The following is a 15786-nucleotide window of genomic DNA, read 5'->3' on the forward strand; positions in this document are numbered from 1 at the left end:
TGAATTTACTTCACCTGGTGTGGTTACCCTTTTCTTTGCTAATCTGTGTTCCCTAGCTCCCTCTTGTCATCATGCTATGGCCGCCAGCTATTTTGGTTGGTGTTTTCCCTTCCTTCTTTCCTTTTTGATTTGGCTCTTCTCCAGCTCCCTTTGAAAAACCACCACTAGGTCATCCTATGTCAACTCCCTATTCGGCTGCTTCGATACGTCGTCAATGCGTTTCGACACTTACTGTAGCTGTGTATCGGGGAGGTTAAGTTTACCTTCCCTCGCTTGAGTTTCTAGTGCAAATATTGTGCTACCAAATGTAATTTTAATTCTGTGCTCCCTCCCCGGGCTTTTCATACCTTTCTTCATCAATTTCCATGCCTCCTAACCTGTCACAGTTTGTGTAACATTAGGCAATAGTCGAGTAAGAGTTCCCCTCGCATTTTAATTCTGTGTTAACCATTACTAGATCATGACCATCGCAAAATTCTCCTAACATCTTCACCACTGCATCTGTAGCTCTTTCAGAGCATTACAAATGACATTTATATATCGCCCAAGATGATTATTTCCCAATGCGAGCCTAACTCCCAGACATCTTTAGACATACATTCAAAATGCCCTATATTCTTTCTCAAATCATTCCGTTTTAAGGTATACAAACCCTAGTACTGTCTTTAGACTCCCCACTATGCCCTGTGGCCATAGATGCTCCTTGCAATCCTCTCACCATTTCCCAGTCTTACTCCTTTACTAATACCCCTAGGCGTCCTCCTTTACGGTCTTTCCGTTTTTTGTTACACCCTACCCAAGTGTAACCTGCAATGTGTGGCGGTTCTTCCATGTCTCTCAGGTGAGTTTCAGCAACCCCATATAGCCCAAAATTAGTTGTCCTTCGATTTCGTCCCATTTAATACGGCTTTTTTCCCCTTGCATGTTCGTGATCCCAACACTTGGAGATTGCTCCCTTTTTGTTAGCCGTGCCCTCGTCCTGCCCCCCTTCCTCTCAGATTTGTCAAGTTCTTACCCCTTGGCCTGCAGGGGTATCTTGTGTGCCTCTAAAAAAGCCGGTGCATTACGGCCCATCCTCTTCCCAAGCTGCCATCCCTCTGAATGGATGGATAGATGGATGGATGGATGGGTGGATGGACGGGTGGGTGGATGGATGGACGGAATGGATGGTAGGTGGGTGGGTGGTGGATGGATGGACGGATGGATGAGGCTGAATCACTGGAAATTGGATTTGACATGCTGCTATTCACGGAAACATGGCTCTCAAAAGATAATTCTCCTTATTTTGAGAATTATGTGTACAACAGGTTAGTGCGGTCTTGTGGCCGAGGAGGCGGTGTGGCTGTCTACGTTAAGCAGCCAGCAAGGTATTAAGTAATTCAAGCATCCTCTAAATAAATAGCCATTTCGAAAGTATAATGGTTCGTCTAGATGCAGTTTTTGTCGTTGCCATTTATAGGCCTCCAACAGGTAACAAACTGCATTTCTTTGACTTCCTGGATGACATGCGCTCTTACATAAGCAGTTCAGGTTTTCGGTTTGTGGTAATGGGTGACATAAACATCAACATGTTATCTGATAATGTTCCATGCAAAAACCTGAATGAGCTCGTGGCTTCATTTGCATGTGGAAATGTGATCACGAAACGTACAAGGTTAACAGCATAAACTGCAACACTGCTTGATATTTATGTCATGAATATGCCTGACAGTATCGCTGGACTGCTATCGCTAGAGATAAGCGATAATCTTCTGACTTTCTGCTTCATCCCGCACACACACAGAAAACGTAAACTGCAAGAGAAACGTTGTTACCGCGCTATCAGTGACCGAGCGCTACAGAAGTTTCGTTCCCTTGTCGAGGCCACAGACTGGAGTCCTGTACTACACGAATGCAACCCAAACAGCGCGTACAACTTGTTTTTTGATAAACTGATCCTATGTTATGATGACGCATTTCCATTACGGCAAGATAGACCTGGAAACAAAAAAATCGCAAACCATAGATTACTTCTTCCAAGTTAAAAAAGACAACAAGAAAAACAATATGTATCACGCTTTTGTAAAATCTCGGGACTTGAGCACGTTTGCTGCTTTCAAGAAATACAGAAATGAAGTTAGCAGCGAGGTTAGGAAAGCAAGACTAACCTATTATGAAAAACTGTTCCCAAGAATAAGAAACGATCCCAGAAAGATTTGGGCTGAGGTTAAAAACATTAGTCGTGGAAATACAAGTCCAATTGTAAGCGTTATAATGCCGTAAGGTTTGGTAAACGGGAAAGAAGCCGCATCTGCACTCAAAGATTATTTTCTGAATAGTTGTGAGAACATCAGCACGAATGTAGCTCACGCGGAAGAACTTGTGCTACAGGAGCCTGGTGTTGTAAATTCTATACATTTAATCCCAGTTACTCCAGTTGAAGTAGAACGACTGGTAAGCAAGATAAAAAACAATGTTGCTGCTGGTTTCGACGACATAAAACCTGTATCTATAAAATATGTCTCAGATATAATATCTCCAATTTTATCCCATATTATCAACAGAATGTTTGAAATTAAAGTTTTTCCTGAATATTTAAAAATAGCACGCGTTTGTCCAATTTTTAAAGGTGGTAATGAACAAGCAGTCAATAACTACAGACCTATATCTGTATTGCCGTCATATCCAAAGTGTTTGAAAGTGCTTTGAACAATAGGCTGGAAATTTTTTTCAATAAATATAATGTAGTAAATGACATGCATTACGGGTTTCGAAAAAAAAAACAATCGTCGTAACTAGCATTATAGACATCAAACATCACATAATCAATAATTTCGAGCGTTGACTTTATACACTTGGCTTATTTCTTGACTTGAAGAAAGCATTCGATTCTGTGCCTCCCACCATTCTCTTATCTAAACTAAATACGTATGGGGTGCGTGGAATCGCTCTAGATTTAATGCACAGCTACTTATCCGACCGGTATCAATACGTCAGCGTTAATCAAGAAGCTTCTTCATATGCCAAAGTAAAGAATGGTGTGCCCTAAAGGACCATTCTCGGGCCGCTGCTGTTTTTAATCTATGTAAATAATCGTTGCAGCATACCAAACTCTCCGAAAATAATTATGTGCGCAGACGATACTAACATTTTTTCGTGATAGACTCACTTATTCAAATCCAATATGATGCTAATTATTACTTGAAACTCCTTTAGGGCTAGCTTAACAAGAATAACTTGCAGCTGAATACAAGCAAGACAAAGTATATGATATTCGCACCCATAAATAAACCAATTACCACTAATATTGAGCTTAATTTTCACGGTGTCAGTCTGAGCAATTAAGGTACAAAAATTTTTGGGTGTGTGGTTTCAGGACACTTTGTCATGGAATTTGTTCACGTGTCGAAACTGGCGGTCGAGTTAAGTAAGGCAGTAGACTGTCTTTATAAACTAATTACCACAATGGCTTAGAACCTCGCTATATTATACGCTTTTCTACTTCAGAATCTCTTATTGCTCGCTAATCTGGGGAACAACCACGCAGGGCAATTTTCAAAAGCTGATTACTCTACAGAAACGAGTCCTGCGCATATTTGAAAACTACCGCGGGCAACCACAATATTTACCGACAGATCCGTTATTCAGAAAGTATTCCCTGATAAAGGCTAACCAATTATACTGTTATAGGCTCTTGCAACATGTTCAGAACCAGAAACTTTACAGCGCGGCAAACCCCGCTGCAGAGTGCTGCTTCCGCACACATAGAAAAATTCCTATAGTCAGGACAAACTACGGTAGGCAAACGTATAGTTCCAAATACCGTCTCTACTAAATCGCTTTGAAAAACTACTTGATTTCAGCAAACCAATTCCCAAAAAGATCCTTAAGAATGTAATATTCGAAGAAAACATTGAATTGATTTGGTTTATTTTTCGTTTTTTGCTAGCATTTATGGCCCTTGTGTTGCTTGTTTTATCCCTTTTGTCCCCTAAAGAGGGAATCAGTTGTTCGCAATTGTACTTCTATATGTAGTTCAATATATAGTTTGTTTGTTTTTTGCTAGCATTTATGGCCTTTCAGTGTTGCTTGTTTTTATCTTTTGTCCCCTAAAAAGGGAATCAATTGTATGTTTCGGATGCCTGTCTGCTGACTGCATACGGAGCAGAGGCCTTTAGGCCTTTATCAGGCTTCCTGCCTTTGCTCCGGTTTCTGTAAATCAGAATGAAACAAATAAACTGAAAAAAAAAAACGGGCGGTGGTTCAAGCCACCAAGCCATGACTTGTGAAATGTTACTCTTGTCTTGATTTTAGACACCAATCAGATAACCTTCGCTTGGTTACTTCTGCCCGCTTAAAATCTACTTTTCCTTCACTGTCCTTAAACCCCAATGCTTTGAATAAGTCAGATCTGCTGCTTTCCACTGCAGAGTAAAGCCCGTTACAGAAATGTATCAAGTGTTCAGTCATTTCCTCCTCGCTGGCTTGGTATAATGGATGACATCCGGGTAGAAGGGGTGGGGGGAGTTCCCGTCTCCGTAAATCACCGGGTATACATCCATCACATCGCACTTGAGGAACTTCCCCATCTCCCTGATTACTGTCCCCAGAAAAAAAACCTATTTTAAACCAATAGCGTATCAGATTATTGACAGCTATTGGTGAACCAGAGTATTGGTCTTACAGGCTGGGTAGCTTATTGGCCTTATAAGCCTGTTGGCGTACTTGTCTTATAGTTCAGGTAGCTTATTGGCCTTCTAGGTCAGCTGGTGTATTGGTCTGTTAGATCTACTAGCTTGCTGGTCTGATAGGTCTGCTGGTGTATTGGTTTTATAGATGCATTATTGATCTATTGTGCATCAGCCCATATGCCTACTGGTGTATGAGGCCTATATAAAATACCTGCACAAAAGCATGGCATAGCAGCATCTGCAGTACAGGTAAATAAAATACGCATGTTTTGTTTTGGGAACGCGATGTTCAAAAGGTTTGTGCTGATTTAATTGGGCCACAGCTGCAGTCCTCGTTCCTGCTGAATGTACCTGAAAAAGTCTGAAGGGAAATTATAACTGTTTTACATTTTATCAGAAACGCACATAATAATGAGCATTAATTATCAGCATTGCCATTCAGAATTCTTTTGGTGGTAGCATGACATAAATGTTATTGCTCCCTCCATCTTATTATGAAATTTGAATCGTATTATGAATTATGAAATTTTAGTAAATTGAAACCGGCACTCAATAATTACTTAGACAGCCTTCTTGAATCCCTTAGTCACATCAGCAATTTCCAGCGACGATCCCAGCAAGGGCACGGTGCCGCTGCTGGGACTCTTGAGGGCTGCAGATCCCCAAGAGATAGTGCATAAAAAATGCTGTCAGAAGAAAAACAGAAGCACTGGGGTTAGATAATTTTGTCAGTAGTCAGGGCGCACATTTTTCTTCGAATAGCTTCATGAACCGCACACCAAGATTTAATGAAATACGTGCTTAAAGAGATTCCAAAGACAAAACTAAATCCAATTGTTGTTGATTCTTTGTCCTTTTCTGGGTACGTTGAACCTTCTATAGAGCAAAAAATGCATTTATTGCTAGAGAAAAGGTACTTAAAAAAATTCCTGCCACTCTCTTTATGCTTGTTAAGTCTGCACGAAAAAGGACTGCGTGATTTTAGTGTTGAATTGAATGACAGTGTAGCCTAGCACCTGTGATCCGTCACAGAAATGATGTCGGCGCACGCAGTTTACTTCCAAAATTGGGTAGCGATGGAGATGCATGCCCTTTATTTTTTGGCTTTCTTTGATAGCATTTAGCATTTATGATACAGGATGCACATCATTTACACCATTAATATTCACAAATAACATGGTGGTACACATACCATCAAGTGCAGCATATTTTTCTCGATCCAAGGCTGGCTTTGCTTCAGCTTTTGTCCTATTACAAGAAGCGCCGGTCACGCTAGCTATGTCCCGTGAGGCCTTCACTCGAAAAAAAATTAGGCAGTGGCTTAGCTCTGGTTAAGCCTGGATGTACAAGCGAAAAGCTTCAGTTATGCTTGGTTTGACATCATGATTATGCTTCGTAGCTTAGCTGGTATTGTATACATTGTTTATCTATAGGCGTAGACTTGATTACTCAATGGCATATGTTTACGAGTAAGACACAGAAGCGACACAATTAAACTTCTTTATTTATTATTGTTGGACCCATTGTCTTGCAGTTTCTCTTTTCTGTTTCACCAGAGATCCCTTGCACGATGCGCACACCCTAGCCACGGTTCCACTAAACTCGACAGACGCTAAACTTAACGTCTCACGCATACTGTTACTTACCGGCGTCAAATCTCGCAAGTGCCAGACTTTCGCACACATCACGAACATGGCCAAATGAGTTGTTCACAAAGTCTGTCGAAAACACCCTAGTCGCACTCGCACTTTCACTAAGTCGTACCAAGTGGTCGTTGTAACAGCAAGTCTTGGGATTTTCCTCTTCTGACTCTCTTGTTTCCTCTTCCTCACTCGCTTGGCTGCTGCTGGCTGAAGATGCGGCCAAGACACACTTTTTGGCTTCTTTCCAACGTCGTTTAGCAAGGCGTATTTCCCGTTGTTCAGGCGTTTCGGCTGCACCTTTAGCTTTGTCTTTATCATTTTTTCGCTGTTGTGCAGCCAACTCCCAAGCGAGTACTTCTGGATCGGACGAATTTAGTTTCTCAGCTTTTCTGCGTAGTCTAGCAGCAGCCACACTCTCCTTCCCTTCCATGTCGAGTGCGAACGCCTATTCTCTGGCAAGCGCATTATATAGCCTCCTTGCTCATACACATGACGCACCTATGCAGTAGCGCGGGTGCGCCGGAAGGTCAGGCGACAGAGTCGGTGGCGGCGAGGAGCGACCAGTTCAGTTCAGAAAAACTTCATTTCCGGCAGATGGTGGTCTCCCTACCCCCTGTAAGGCTTGGCCGAAGCGTAAGCCCGATCAGGAGGAGATGCCGTCGGCTGAGGACGATGTAGCTGATGCTTCACGGCCTCAGCCGCCATGCGGGTTGCTTTGCGCTGCGCGTTGGGGTCCTCGCTCCGCAGCAGCGGCTCTCAGGCTTCAAAACTAGTTATGTCTTGTTTGTGGTTTAGCGTACCCCTTGCCCCACAGTCGATGCATTTTTCGTCATCTGGGTTTTTAGCAATTTTGGCTGGCGATATGTATACCCCTGCCTGGATCCTCCTCCAGATGTAAGCCTCTTTGTGACTAAGGGATACGTCCGGAGGAGGGTATATTCTTTCTAATTTGTAATTATCCGTAATTTCCTTGTATGTGATTGGGGCATCCTTAAGATTATTATAGATAGGTTGCTCCGCTGCTGCCTGGATGTAGGTTACTCGGGCTAGCAGGTGAGCGGCCTCGTTACCAACTATTTCCTCATGTGCTGGTATCCAGAATAGTGGAGCGAACCTGTGTTTTGGCATGCTGTCCAGAATGTGTTTGGCTTCCCAAGAGACCAAGCCCTTACTAAAGTTTCTGAGAGCGGACTTACTGTCGCAAGGAATGTATCCTGCATTAGATCCTGCCATGGCGAGCGCCACCGCCACTTCTTCAGCAGTTTCTGTGTTCTGGGTTCTGACTGAGGCTGTGATCAGGGGTTTTCCCTGACCGTTTACAACGGCCGAAACCACAGCCGCCTCTGGTCCCCCAGCGGCATCTACGTATGCTACCTCCTCGGCAGGCAGCTCTCTGAACTTTTTAACCATAGCCTTGGCCCTATGTTGTCTTCTATCTTTGTTGAACTGAGGGTGCATGTGTTTTGGTATGCGGGGAATTTTGATTTTGGACCTGACGTCGAGAGGTATCTCTACTTTGCCTTCTATTTTGCTGTCAGGCTGTACCCCCACCCATGCCATAATTTTGCTACCTGTCCGGGTTTTGCTAAGTCGCTCAAGCTGTGAAATTCTAACTGCATCCTTAAGCTCCGCCCATGTGTTATGAACCCCCATTTTTTCAAGTTCTTCAGTGGAGGTATTTACGGGTAGACTGAGGGCTCTTTTTACACTTTTCCTAATGATTATATTCAGTCTGTCTACCTCCCCTTTGTTAAGTTCCATGTAGGGGGTGGCATAGCAGATCCTGCTTGTGATGAAGGCCTGCGTGAGCCTGAGCAAGTTACGCTCTTTCAACCCCCTTCCTTTGGTGGCTATCCTTCTGATTAACCCTGCTATCTTATCTGTATACTGCTCTAGTTTCTTTATTGTGCTAGCGTTATTGCCTTTGGAATTGATGAAGAAACCAAGGATTCTGATTTCCTCAACTCTGGGAACCCTGCGCCCCTCAACTATGATGTTTATGTCCGGCTTAGGTCCATACGTATATGCCTTTAGTGTACACTAGAACCTCTGATTTCTGAGGAGAGCAGGCTAGCCCTCTCTCTTTGGAATATTCAACAATGATGTTCGCAGCTTGCTGTAGCTTATCTCTTGCCTCGAATGTACCAGGTTCGCTGATCCAAAGATTTATATCATCTGCGTACAAGCTGAATTTGAGGTTGCTAATTTTGTTGAGGAGGGGTGGGAGCCCTCTCATTGCTATATTGAAAACAAATGGGGATAGTACTGCCCCTTGTGGCGTGCCAGACCCCCCTATTTTGATTGGTGCTGATTTTGCATCCTGAAACTTCAGTATTGCCTCCCTGTCTGTGAGGAAGTCTTTTATGTAGCTGCATATTCGTAGGCCTAGGTTTGCTTCCTGTATGCCTCGAAGTATAGCTTCATGCCTAACATTATCAAATGCTTTAGTTAGGTCTAGGCCTAAGATAACTTTCAACTCATGTGAACGGTTCTTGAGGATATCCTGCTCTAGTCTTAGCATTATATCCTGAGTGCTTAACCCTGGCCTGAAGCCAACCATCTCATATGGCCATTTGTTATTGTACTCCATATGCCTGGAAAGTCTGTTTAGCACTACATGCTCCATTACCTTACCCACGCAGGATGTAAGGGAGATTGGTCGCAAACTATTGAGTTTCTCGGGTTTCCCCGGTTTTGGTATAAATACTACACCTGCCTGTTTCCAGGCTTTGGGAATCTTTCCGGTTTCCCATGCTTTCCCAATGTAGGCCGTGAGGTTCGTGACGGATGCATCATCAAGGTTTTTAAGTACCTGGTTACGAATCCCATCTGAGCCGGGTGCCGACTTCGTCTTTAGATTGCATAAAGCAGCACGCACCTCCGCTTCCGTAATTGATGCATCCAGCTCCGGGTTGTCCTCGCCACCATATTCTGGCAGAGGTCCAGCCGGTTCCTGGTCGATATATATTTCTGCGAGACGCTCGCACAGTTGATCATCTGTGCCATTGAAACTGTGTCTGACTTTCGTTTGTCTAACTCTTGCTTCTGATTTGGTTTTGTCTGGGTCTAACAAATGTCTAATTATATTCCACGTCCTTGCGAGGCTCATTCCCTTTTCCATCTGGTCACAAGCGCTTAGCCAGTTTTGCTCGCATATCTGAAAGGAATGCTTTTCTATTTCCCTGTTAAGTCTGCTTAAGTCCCTGGTTATCCTCCTGTCTTTCTTATTTTTCATTTTCCACTCCTTGAGGGTCGCTTTCCGCTTAAAAAGATTGAGGAGTCTGCTGTCCACGTTTTCTGGGGCGTCCTTGTCCTCTACTTCAACTGCAGTGTCCTCTACGTGTTTCTTCAGCAGGGTGGTCCACTCGCACATATCGGTTATGCTACCCATGTGCTCTGCTTCCCTTAGGGCCCCAAATTTATCCCACTCTGTGATGGCTGGATTCTTATATTTCCTCACCGTGATGCCCTTTCCTAATGAGAAAGATATGATGCTGTGGTCGCTACCTAGGGTTTGCCCTGTGGTGGCCCAGGTTGCCTTAGTAATGTTTCTGCTGAGGGTGAGGTCAGGAGAAGTATCCACCTGGCCACCTGTTCCTTCTCTCGTTGGCGTGCAGGGATCGTTATGCGACCACCTGCGCGGCGCGTGACGTCAATCGTTTTCGCGCATGCGCATAACGCACCAGTGCGGCTCACGCGAAGCTCGGTTCTGACCCGCGTAGCGAAGCTTTTCGCTTCAAAAATTTTCACGGAGGCGTCGCGGACAAAAAGTGTGTCCTTCAGCCGCCCCATCAAATGATCGTATGTAGCTTTAGGTAGCGAAACACCATGGCCCAGGTACAGCTAAAAAAATTGAAAATTGTTTTTTTTTTAGTAAAGGAAATGGTGCAGTAACTGTCTCACATAGCTCAGTGGGCACCCAAACCGCCCTGTAAGGGTAGGGAGAAAGCTGGAAGTGAGAGAAAAAAGGAAGAAAATTGGAGAGAACACTAAAGCTCCGGCGTAGTGGCTTAGGCTTTCCATTCTGAGGTGTTTGGCACCTTTGAAAGCACTTTTCATTTTTTTCAATTGTTTCAATTAATAATTGATCAGTTACACACTGTAAATCTTCTTAGTGTCATCAAGCATTGGCTTTTCGTTCTGAGCATTTTTGTACCTTTGAATTTTCCATTTATTTTATTTTTCACTTCTTTAATTAATCAAATAATTATGATTTAATTAACTCGTCATCGCCTACCGCACACAAAACAATCATCAATCACTATAGAACCACCAATTATCATACGATTTTTTTACGCAGCCCCCATTACAGGTCGCCGGTTCGAATCCCTGCTGCGAGCTAGGCTTCTTAACTAGTAAGTTTATGCTCCACGAAACGTTGGATTGTATGACGCCATCCGGAACATTCTGTTGCAAACGGTTGGCATGATACGATTTTTTTTACGCAGCCTCCAATTATTTCCGACACGAGGTGTAGACTACGCCGACGGCTTTTTCGACCGAACGAGCTGTATACGCTATCGAGTGATATAAGTAAAGTATATGCATGTGAGAAGAACTATTTTGACATGATGGCCATGACAATATTAATTTTTTAAGAAACGTCAAAAGTCACGGCCTAACAATGAGTTGAAAACGCAAGATTTGCAGGCGGCCAGAATGCGGCTAATGAAAAGACAAGCGCTCCATTGATGAACCAGCCACAACTTTCTTTAACTCCAGCTTTCTTGGAGTTACTATATAGGCTCTATAGTAACTGTAAGCTTTCTTATCTAGCGCCGCCATCTATCAGGAGTGCGTGCATGTAATACTGGTACATTATGTTTTACAGATAGTGATTAATGCGGACACTATATTAATTATGCAAATCATTAGCAATAATAAGGTGCTCTACAAATAAAGACCACATTAATGTGGCTTCTATGCAATACAATTTAGGTTGCAATGTTATGCGCAGCAATTTCAAACGTTGTGCCACCACTATAAGTGTTATTACCAGTAATGGTATGCACCTATCCAGAAACTTTGAGGTGACCATAAAAATTGACCACTCAGTGGAAGGCAGTTTTATAGTTCACATTGATATAAGAAATTAGTCTACATGAGGACTGTAAAGTACCATTATAATAAGCTGATCCAAATCTTAACTTTTCTTTCAGCAATGGCCGGTTGACTAAAAGAATTAAAAGCAATTTAGTCATTAGCATAGTTTTTTCTTTTAGATTTTTATTTTAAAAACTATGAGCTATACGTTGGTGCGGCCTGTTGGGCTCGATTGTGCAGTAAGGCGGACATTATGTATCTCATATGAATCAATTATAGACTTAATTGTAATTAAATAAGAAACTTTTTCTTTTTTATTTTAGGGGGCAAGGTTATATTACGAAACTGATGGCTGTCAACAACGAAGGTGAGCCCTGTTTTTAAATTTTTTTTATCGGAAATGTGGTTTGAAATGCAAGCGTCGAAAATATGGTTTTCAAGCTTGTTGAGTTGGCTTTCCCGCATTACTTAAGCAAAAAAAAAAAAAAAATGGCGCCACTGCGAGTGGTGTTGTTGCCGAAATCAGTTAGCTTCCTCTGCATCATAAAATGCAGAAACTGTGCCTGCCTGTATTTGAAGCAAAGAAGTGCGACAGGACAGAGCCATTTTATATTTATGGAATACTGGAAAGCCAACTTAACAAGCTTTCAAATGCATATTTTTGACGGTCGATATTTGGAAACACGTTGGCGTTAAAGAAAATTCAAAAGCAGGACTCTTCTTCGATGCTGGCAGCCATCAATTTTGTAATATAGCCTTGCCCCTAAAATAAAACTTTAAAATGGCTAATTGAAGTTAATTATTCGTCTAAGTATTGGTCCAAGTCACAGGTACATAATGTCTGCCTTGCTGTACGATCTAGCTCATTAGACCGCACTGATGTATCTTTTGCAATTTTAATAATAAAAATCTGTAAAGGTTATAAAAATCACTGCATATATATAGGGCTTCATTATTACCTCATCGCCAGTCCTGGCAAAAGGCACTGGTCCCTCTGCAACAGCTCCTGCTTCTTTTGTCTCATTCTGTACACATGCACCATCCCATTTGAAACTGGTCCGCAAGAAGACTGGCTGCTTGAGGTTGCACTCGGGGCTGGCTGCCCACTGCTAGCTGTTCGGGCTGGCTGCTTGTGGGTGGTTGCAGCATATTTCCACCAGTCTGCTGTTGCCACCTCTTCATCTGGAGTGAAAAACAGTTGCAAAATCCTTCATGGTATATGCAAAGCATAACAAAAAGAACTGGCAAAGAATACGGGTCTATCATTCCAGACGGATATTTGTCTGCACTTAAGTCGATTATCTTGGAAGAATTCTATGGTGCCGACAAACTGAAAATAAAGAAAATGAAACAAACCTGCTTGAAAAATTTTGCTGCAGAGGGCCTTTTCTCGCCTGGCAACTCTTTCTTCAAGGTCTCGATTCTCCTTCCTGAGTCGCTTTATTGTACAACTTGCGTCGTCTTCACATACGGCAGCATCTTCGTTTGAAAACAAGTAGCCTAACTGCCTTTTTTGAAACGGAGTTTCTGGCTTTTGCGCCTTCGTCTTCTGTGCTGCTGCTTTGTTTGTAACCTAGACATGAAATGACATAGATGAGATCAACATACACCCAGAGGTTTTCGAGGCTTAACCTAACTTTAGCCAGGCTTTAAAAATATGCCGCAGCACTTTAAGGCGACGCAACGAAATTCATGTTGCCGGCTATTGCATGGAGATGGACAGCGCTGAATTAAGAATGGGGGGGAGCTAAGGGGGCTGCAGCCCAGGGCCTCACCTCGGACAACTAGTAGGAGAAGGAGGCCCATTTATTCTAACCTGCTTAGTATATGGAACCATGAGCAACGGAACTTCGAGCAACATGTTTGAAGCGAGAAAACCAGAACGAGCAGCGGACCCCCCCCCCCCCGCTCCCCGCCTAATGTAACAGCATGCGTTTAGCCTGATCATTCGGGGAGAGCTTGTCGAGCAGCAAAAACAGGAATCCCCAGCCACCCCGGCGGGGCACTCTTTCTTACAAAGCGAGGTGCGTTTGCTTGAAAGAGTTTCGTGGTTTCCTGTCAGTCCATCTGTCTAGTGCTGTCTGGAGAGGAGGGGCAAGGGGGAAACACCTAAAACATGTAATGTGGGATTTGGACCTAAATCTCTCTTGCCCCTCGTCACCACCATGCCACCCTCCACCTGTCAAATAGTTCCGCCGCTATCCTTCTCATAGAAAGGATGTGATGCAGTACCCAACAGTGCTTCCCATTTGACTTTTCTTTATCGTGATGGTAATTTAATTGGGCGGGGGAGGATGAGTCCGATAGCACATGATGAGTCTGATGGCAGAGCCTAGGCAGGAAAGGAAGGAAGACGTCACACGGGCTTTTGTCCGCGTGCAGTGGGGCATGGAATGTTCACTGTTCGGGCTAGGGTTGTGGAAGAGTGAAGGGGGAAGTTGGAGAGCTGGACACAAAGGCCTGTCTCCAGGGCCCATTCCTGCCTAGTGGCTGCGCACCCTTGCGCGCGCTCGACGGAAAAAGTAGGTCAGACTGGCCGCCCAACCATCCAGAACGAAGTAGAAAAAGATGATTCAGAGGCGACGGAGGGCACGTAACTTCGCCCGCGCTATGTGTCGCCCTCTCCCATTCGTTCTCGAGCTGGTGTCGACGAGGCGAAAGAAAAAATCGAGAACCTCCCAGAACAGACGATTGCTCCTAGCCAATAGGAAGACCAGACCGGAACGGGAGAAGGAGTGAGTTTGTACGGAGGAGGAGGAAATTTGTGCGAGGAACTCAGTGTATGTGAATGCCTGCTTTGGTGCTAGTAACAGACAGACGCGGCGTGCGTCTATGAAAGGAAGTTGATCGCGGGCAGCGATTCAGCCCCGTGCCGCCGGTTAAGCTTGCATAATCCCGCCCCCTGAGGAGCCCCCGGGAGACGCACCACTCTCGGCCAGCCACAGACCATACAGGCAGTGTGCGCCAGTCATCAGGACGCGTGTTTCCGTTTGCTAGCTGATGATGATGATACTGGCTATCTCTTTGTATCGGGAGATCAACTGCACTAAAAACCGGATCAAGCCAAGAAGGTAACAAAAAATAAAAATTAAAGAATAAAAACACCTAACACACGCTCATGGCACGTTTTGGTCCCCTGAGCCTTCAAGGAGCGTGACCGTGTCGTGTGCGCCACCAATGTTCCAAACGTCACTTGGTTCGCTCAACCAGCTTCCATTGCGGTGGCTCGTCGGGTCGGCGAAAACCGAGTGCCATCGCTAGTGCCCCGAGGCTGTTGGGTCCGCTGATCGCATAGAGCTACTGCTGATCGCGTCAGGTGGCATGGGGCCTACTGAGGAATTGTCCTGTGCATCCGAAACCAACGGGTGGAGGCCTGCACATTCCAACACGATGTGCTCGATGGTTTCGTCAGCGTCTCCGCAAAGTTCACACGTCGTGCTCATACCCTCCGTGTACTTTGCTCGAAGACATCGGGTGCGGAGCACACCGCTCCTAGCTTCGCACAACAGTCCACTGCCCCTAGTGTTATCATATAGGGGCTCTTTCTCGACCTTCGATTTCCCTTGTTGGTAAACGGCCAGGGCTGGCTTCTCGCGGCCCGTCTGCTGCCAACGACGCTGCTCCTCGCATCGCACTTGCTCTCGGATCTTTTGCCGTCCGTTGGGCTGGAAACTTGAAGTGGGGGGGGGGGGGGGCCCACCACTCTGTATTTATCTGCCAGACTCTTGGTGCGACGGGCCCACTTGGTGTAGACACACCTCAGGTGGACCTACTTGAACACTTCCCGCGCCCAGCGGCCGTTCTGCATTTCGCTAAGGCGGTGCTTGTAGCTCAGTTTGGCTACGGCTTCCCGTGCCTCAAAAGAGGACCACCCCAGATCACCCTGTACCGCCTCGTTCGGCACACTGCCGTGAGCGGCCATTCGTCCCACCTCTCTCTGACGCGTCTCCAAATCGTGGCTAGTCAAGGAGGATAAACAGTTGACTGCGTTGCCCAAGGTAAGGCCTGGCACCGCCACCGCCTTCCATAGCGATCGGGTCACTTCAAAGCGGTTGAAAGCCCATAAGGCGCGTGAGCTCAGGAAAGCCCGTCGTCTGATGGCCTTCGTCCGAAGTTGCTTCTCGAAATCCTGTACATAGTTTCGGCCCGCCGAGATTTCTATTCCCAGGTATCTGTAGGACGGCAACCAAACGACACTGCTGTTCTGAAGATGCAGGGGTGGGGTCTCTTGCCCACTGTCCTCGGACGCCTCCGGCGGGAACCTGACTGCTGCAGACTTCGCGGCGTTGAAACGGAGCCCGAGGCCATCGCCCCCAGATGAGCATATATCTAGGAGGCTCTGGAGATCTCCCGTGCTGTCCGCAAGCAGTACTATATCGTCTGCGTACAGGAGGGCTGGTAGCCTGCGAGTACGAGTGGCGCCATCCTTC

General features: G+C 45.1%; 1 protein-coding gene across 6 annotated transcripts in view; it reads right to left on the minus strand.

The window, feature by feature from the left end:
* LOC144127874 (uncharacterized) overlaps window positions 1-15786 on the minus strand; it is a 57644-nt gene that overhangs the window by 10472 nt on the left and 31386 nt on the right. For 2 of the 6 annotated variants that reach the window (XR_013313600.1, XR_013313595.1), the window contains exons 4-6: window positions 12713-12929; window positions 12316-12538; window positions 5162-5356 (exon numbers count right to left, since the gene is read on the minus strand). The gene's annotated coding sequence lies outside the window, so the exon portion shown is untranslated. Of the gene's footprint in view, window positions 1-1338; window positions 1978-5161; window positions 5357-12315; window positions 12539-12712; window positions 12930-15786 lie in introns of those variants that run through there. The other 4 variants (XR_013313597.1, XR_013313599.1, XR_013313596.1 and 1 more) reach the window with 3 other exon arrangements.

This window comes from Amblyomma americanum, chromosome 4 (assembly GCF_052857255.1).
Source record: "Amblyomma americanum isolate KBUSLIRL-KWMA chromosome 4, ASM5285725v1, whole genome shotgun sequence".
In the NCBI taxonomy this organism is placed as follows: Eukaryota; Metazoa; Arthropoda; class Arachnida; order Ixodida; family Ixodidae; genus Amblyomma; species Amblyomma americanum.